Below are 6,898 nucleotides of genomic sequence, written 5' to 3' on the forward strand. Positions count from 1 at the left end.
TCGTATGGCAGTCTTGGCGTAAACTTCAAAGTGTGTGGTGCGAGTGGTGCGCGCGTCAGATGGCGGGAACAAATGAAACGGCAAAATGAACGAACCTTAAGTTTATTGCAATTACTTCGTATTCTATAAAATTCAAGCGGGAATGAAGATCAAACGAGGCAGAACGTTAAAGAAGAATAAATATGCCGTTTATTCAGCGCATTGTCGAGCCAATTTACCTGAGCCGGCAGAGTTTGCACAAGGAAGAAAGCGCGTCGGTGGTCACGGAATATGAATTGGAAGCAGTGACGAATAATACGCTCAGCAATGCGTTGCGACAGTTGGCTTCGCTAGTTGTTATAGCAAACGACATATTCGATGACCTCGCTAAACAGCTTCAAGATGTTTCCGAAAGGGCGACCAAACTACGGACAAGGATTGACATCATCGAGGAGAAGGTGTCGGCGTTTGATCCCAAAACTGTCACAGTCCGTAAGTACAATTGGAATCACACACAGTTTTCTATTCGTATGAGAATAGCTTCATGGCATATCAGGAATGTCAGTTATGTTAACCTGTTACGTACATAAAATTCCGTGCGAAACTGTGTTTGTTCCATGAACTAAGTAAAACGATTTTGGAGATACCAAAGATAAGTTATTTTTTTGTTACATGCGCATGAAATTCCTCGTAAGCAGATCCTTTCTCTTTTCTTAGTAACGTTTATTGCCTTGCTGCAACAGGTTTTTACTAAAGCGCTAATTTTACGCAAGAAAATGTAATGTCTCTAAATATTTTTCATTTCCTTATGCTTTACGATGATTATCTTAGTGGACGGACTCCGCGGCATTCGTACATCAAACACAGCGGTGATGTCCTGAGCTATTTTTTTTGTTTGTTTTTGTTTTTTCTGTGCTATATTTTTGGCAGCTCTAGCTTGTTTCGCACAAGTCGTGTTGCGCTGCTATTTCATTAATTCCTATAGGACTACTCTATCAGTGCGTTTTCCTGAGTTCTCCACAAAAGAATTTGCTCGTAAGACGCCAAACCAGATACCTGTGTATGGTGAATCGAGGAGTTTGATAATGCGTAAAAATTGTGTTTTTTTTTAACATTTACGTTACCTGCCGTCTCGTTTGATTATTGTTCCGTCGACATCTCAGAGAAGTGATAAAGTAAATTGTAATGTTTCTCAGCGTTCATTCCCGGGACTGAAAATCACGGCCACTGGTGATCGGCGAACCATTGTTCCATGGTCATTGTTTCGACAGTGTATTATCTTCGACTAAGGACATATAATAACCTTGTTGGTTACAAAATATTCGTTGTTTGTTGAAGGAAGGGCAGAAGCGTCGTTTCTGTGGCAATGGAATCTAAACATTCACACTCCAATACGCAGGTAAAGAGAAAATGCTCGCATAATTTCTGCAGCCAAGAAATATTCTCTTCCAAGTACCTATTAAATAAAATCTGTGATAAATGGAAATAATTTTGAAATATCTTAGGCAGGTTTACATTCAGTTACACAGTTCGAAAGCTTTGACTTACGTAGCTTAATGACTTCTAAACAGCACACGCAGTTGAAAGGGCAGTACCGATCAGTGGACCGTTCTTCGACATACGCTTTCAAGTCACGACTTGGGAACGCATGTCTCAGTGAAAAAGAAAGCAATCGCAGAAACCACTGTTTCATCTCTTATGCCTGATGTGGCAGAAAACTGGTGTCGAGTTCAAAAGCCTCTTCATAGTTACGATTGTTAAGAAACCTTTCAGAAGTCTGTAGTTACTGCGATATCAGTTATGTTTCCACCCAACATCAAACGGTTACACCTTTCGATAGACTAAATATCAACTGTTCTTCTGGTCTTACACGTAAGTCTTGACATTGGAATAGGACTGCAGCAGTTAATAGTGAATCTGACTGTTGTCGATACTGAAAATAATCTGCGTGTGAAATACCGGGGTTGCGTGTAGCAGATACGGAAGCTGCAACAAATGTACGCGTACAGCTTCGATCGTTGCAGACGAACATTGTCACATAAGATTGCTTATTTTGAACATTTTGTTGTTTCGATGACCTCAAACTGTCTTCGAGCAATTATGTAAACAACAAAACCGCAATATTTGGTGACAATTGATATTTTACATCTCGTCCAGTTGAGCCAGTCCATATAGCACATTAATGCTTGAAAACCGTTACGCCTCGCAAAGGGGCCTCAAGATCTGGAACCACTGGGTTAACCAGAGTATTTTATACAATTTTTTGGCTTGATCCACGAACTAAAATACATATGATAATGTGTTTCACTGCCCAATGCAGGTCCCTGAATCCGCATTACCTGTATGTCAATGTCGCTGCATCGCTTTCCCAGCAGCTTCTCTTGTGGCCTCATGAAACTGGGTGGACTTCGATTGCGACTCTATGCAGAGATGTATATCTGCGAAATGTAAATTATTAGAATCGTCGATGTGAGCCATAAACTCACCGCCTTCCTTATGAATTTCTTATAACGTTCATACAAGATGCTTGGTCTATAGGTGGTAACTAGTGTCGAGTTTGCTCATCTCTGTATTTAATAGACTCCCATCAGGACATCGAGAGCCAATGGATGATGACAGTGATAGAATAGCTTGTGCTCTGGAATTACGAGTGTTTCACGAAATATGTGAGACTGCATACTCTCTAAACCGGATACGTACGTTCATTGGCGGTAAAGTAGTATTCAGATAAGAAGAATGGTTCAAATGGCTCTGAGCACTATGGGACTTAACAGCTGTGGTCATCAGTCCCCTAGAACTTAGAACTACTTAAACCTAACTAACCTAAGGACATCACACTGCCTCGGGCATGGATGCGTGTGATGTCCTTAGGTTAGTTAGGTTTAAGTAGTTCGAAGTTCTAGGGGACTGATGACTTCAGAAGTTAAGTCCCATAGCGCTCAGAGCCATTTTTGAACCCCCGCATGGGGCCTCACGGCCAACAATGCCTTACGCTCATTACATTTCAATTGTTTCACCTAATTCCTCTCAGAAGTCGGCGCTATCAGACCAACCGCAACTGAGACAAATATTTCAGTTTACTTTGGAGATAATTAAATAGCGTCACTTTTATACAAAGATGTGCACTAGTTATTAAGAAATAATTACCAGAACACGTATCATTCAGATATCGCTGGCATCGTGATCGGCGTTCAAAGCGTAGAAAGGATTTGGAAATTCTTGCGTGCATTTTAGACGCAGGAATGTGAACTTCTTCCTGTCTAACGTATGGTACGCCTACTGCATTCGAAGTTTGAAAAAGTGAGCGGCTTAAATCCTTTCGTGTGAGCCACGTCATTTCATTCCCACCAACTTTGCTATATTTAAGTTATATTTGAATAATAATTTGCCCTTTTTACGTTATGTTCCATTATATTTTGTTGAATGATGGGCGGCTATCTATATTTAAAGCCTCAGCTGACATGTATAGTTCGCAAAAATATCGACATCTGCACTATTGTTCTTCCCACGCCCGGGTTCCCGGGTTCGATTCCCGGCGGGGTCAGGGATTTTCTCTGCCTCGTGATGGCTGGGTGTTGTGTGATGTCCTTAGGTTAGTTAGGTTTAAGTAGTTCTAAGTTCTAGGGGACTGATGACCATAGATGTTAAGTCCCATAGTGCTCAGAGCCATTTTTTGCACTATTGTTCAAGACATACTATTTAGAAAACTGATAGTAATTGCTAGGGATTTTGGATCACAGTTTGTATGTATGCATCATTTTCATGAAATTTGGAGTAGATGTTAAGTTTTAAAGTTCTTCGAAGCATTCGAACAACGCACATTAAATCGCAGGCAGTAATACAGCTCTAATTTATCATTTTTATTTTCTCAAGTACAACTAGATGTTTCATGTCGAAACGGCGACATCTACGATGTGTTGAAACGGATGCATCCTCAATTGTTCTCGTGAAAATGAAAGTTGCAGCCGTCGTAGTAGGCTACAGAACATACGTTGCGCGTTAAATTGTGTAATGTCATGCGTTTTCGACTCTCGTGCATATTTCTATACGTATGTTAATACAGCGGAATAATCACACATATAGACTGTTAGCAGAAGTAAATTGTAGTTATTATAGAGTGCCTCCTTTTTTGAACCGTTACGCCATCGGATGCAGAGTGAGTGTGTGTGTGTGTGTGTGTGTGTGTGTGTGAAATGAATTTGCGTCTTTCCCGTTCACCCTCATACAAGCTCTCTCTTATTGGTGTACACACAGAATTACAATCGTGTCTTCATACTCTACATAACTAACTGTCCGTGAATACCACTTGGAAGACGTGCTTTTTGCTTTTTTTTTTTTTTAAATATAAATGGAGAAATTGCTTTCATGCACAAAGGTGGGAAGTGCTGATCGTTATTCCCTATATGCTCAACACTTAAGTGATACGGAGAGACACCGATATGGCTCTATTGTTAAAAAAAAAAAAAAAAAAGTCCTTTAACTTGCTATTTGCGTGAAAGTTTCTTGTAAGGTAATGCATCGCCTTCGATATTACGACTTTTAGTTATATTGCTGTGTCGCCTCTTTCGTACTAGTAGTACTACCACTTTAATGAAGATCGCTTTGGAACGTAATACGGTATTCTCATTTCCTTCATAGCTGTGCGCTTATCAATATATAGAAAAATTGTAAAAAAAGGTTCGAATCCTGCCTCGGGCATGGATGTGTGTGATGTCCTTAGGTTAGTTAGGTTTAAGTAGTTCTAGGGAACTGATGACCTTAGAAGTTAAGTCCTATAGTGCTGAGAGCCATTTTTTTTTGTAAAAAAAGAGACTATACAGTTCCATTTTCCTGAAACTTTCTTCTGCCTCTCGAGGTGTGCATGGAAATCATTTTTTGAGTTTGCATAACTCAGCAAAACGACAGCGTGCTTGCCGATGGGCTTATCGATCGACTTACACCCAATTCCGATCGACCAGAGATAATATAAATCATAATTTTCTTTATATTTCCAAATTATAGGGAATTTGTGGCCATTTACGTAGCTTGCTTTTCTTCGAAGCAAGATCTATCGTTCAGCAAGTAAAGCCGCGAGGCATTTCAGTGTACGCGTAACCGTTCGCAATTTACGTAGAGGTTTCCGGAATCCTGTCAAATATTGGATAAATCATCATTGTCAATTATTGAACAGATTTCGGGTGAGGCTGAAATGTGATATTCTGAACATATTTTGAAGTTCTTTTTGTTACCTGGCATGTAGCACCACTACTTTAGACTTACCTGCATAAATGAAACGAATGTCAGATATTGACTGTCTTCTTTTGTCCATAGCATTGTACGAGGTGGCTCCAGAAAGTACGTTTCCGTGTTTTTTGGAAAACAAATACAATGCAGTTACATGAAAAACTTTATTGGCAACAGGTACAGCTATGTTTGAGTTATTTTTCGACATAGTCACCAAAAGAACTGAGACACGTCTTATCGTGGGATCAACTTTCGTAGAAGTGCCATAGAAGTCTGCCCCCTGTGAATGGAACCAGCGTGTGACAGTCGTCAGATCCTTAGTGATAATTTTATGCAACAAGGATCGCGATATCCCTGGAAAATGGCTACTGACCTCCATGACTGTGAAGCGAATGTTCTTCAGGATGCACTGCTACACTAGCTCAACCAGATGATCATTGATGAGGGACGGCCGCCCACTGCGCTCTTCATCATAGGCACTTTGACGACCTTCGGGAAAATGCCTACAACAGCGACGCATCACCTGTTTGTTCATGATGATGGGCCCGTAGACCCGACAGAGCTGACGATGTATTTCGACGGGCGCTATGTTTTGTGCATTAAGGAACCCTATCACTGACCGAACCTCACAGGTGGCGGGCGAACGTATAACAGAGGTCATTTGGGGACACTGCTGCCGCGGTACTGGCTCTAAGCGGAACCTGTCCGAAAGGCATATGATGTCACGTCATCGATGTGTTGCGCATGCGCAGTTTTTCCGGCTAAATGCGTCTACTTTAAAGGGAACAACACCAGGAAACTTGCTTTCTTGGTGCGCCTCGTTAAGTTCCTCCTTCGCACTGCGAAACGGTGAGAATTTTTAGTGGGATTCCGAAGTTATTAAATTTGCAGTAAACAACACTTCCGTGGTTACACATGTAAACTGATCAGAATGCTACAGAACACGTTCCACTGAGATGAAATATTCTTGGCTTCTGCATTGACTTACGTCGCTGGCGGGACGCAATGTTTCAACACGTTACGTCTTCGTAGTGGCATGTGCGCCCACTGGAAGGGGAGGAGGGGGGGGGGGGCGCAGCTGCCGCCCTCTCCCTGTAATTTGGAGTACAGAGTTTTTATTCATAGCACGCTTCTAGGAGTGATTTCCCGTGATTCTGCTAAACCTCTCGCCTAGCCAGCTGTATGTAATAATACGCTGCCGATCGCTGAGGGACAATACTGTGGTCCTAGCAAATTAAAATAATGCTATTTCTTCGGCACAGCTGCGTTTTTGAGTTCACTTAAAATCAAGGCACAAACAGCTCTTTGAATGATACTGCTGAAATAGAGCACTCAATCAATCTTTTTTCGCCGCGCGGGATTAGCCGAGCGGTCTGAGGCGCTGCAGCATGGACTGTGCGGCTGATCCCGGCGGAGGTTCGAGTCCTCCCTCGGGCATGGGTGTGTGTGTTTGTCCTTAGGATAATTTAGGTTAAGTAGCGTGTAAGCTTAGGGGCTGATGATGACCTTAGCCGTTAAGTCCCACAAGATTTCACACACATTTGAACTTTTTGTAAATCTTTTTTCCTATCGATTTCTCATACTTTGTTTTGTCGGAGTACAGAAAAGCACCGGTCCAGCGCTTTTGAAGATAAACGTGGAATAATGCTTACCTTTTAAAAGTACCAAACTAAGCTGCGTGTAACAAATGTTTGAG

The sequence above is a fragment of the Schistocerca americana genome, chromosome 1 (assembly GCF_021461395.2).
Source record: "Schistocerca americana isolate TAMUIC-IGC-003095 chromosome 1, iqSchAmer2.1, whole genome shotgun sequence".
Lineage (NCBI taxonomy): Eukaryota > Metazoa > Arthropoda > Insecta > Orthoptera > Acrididae > Schistocerca > Schistocerca americana.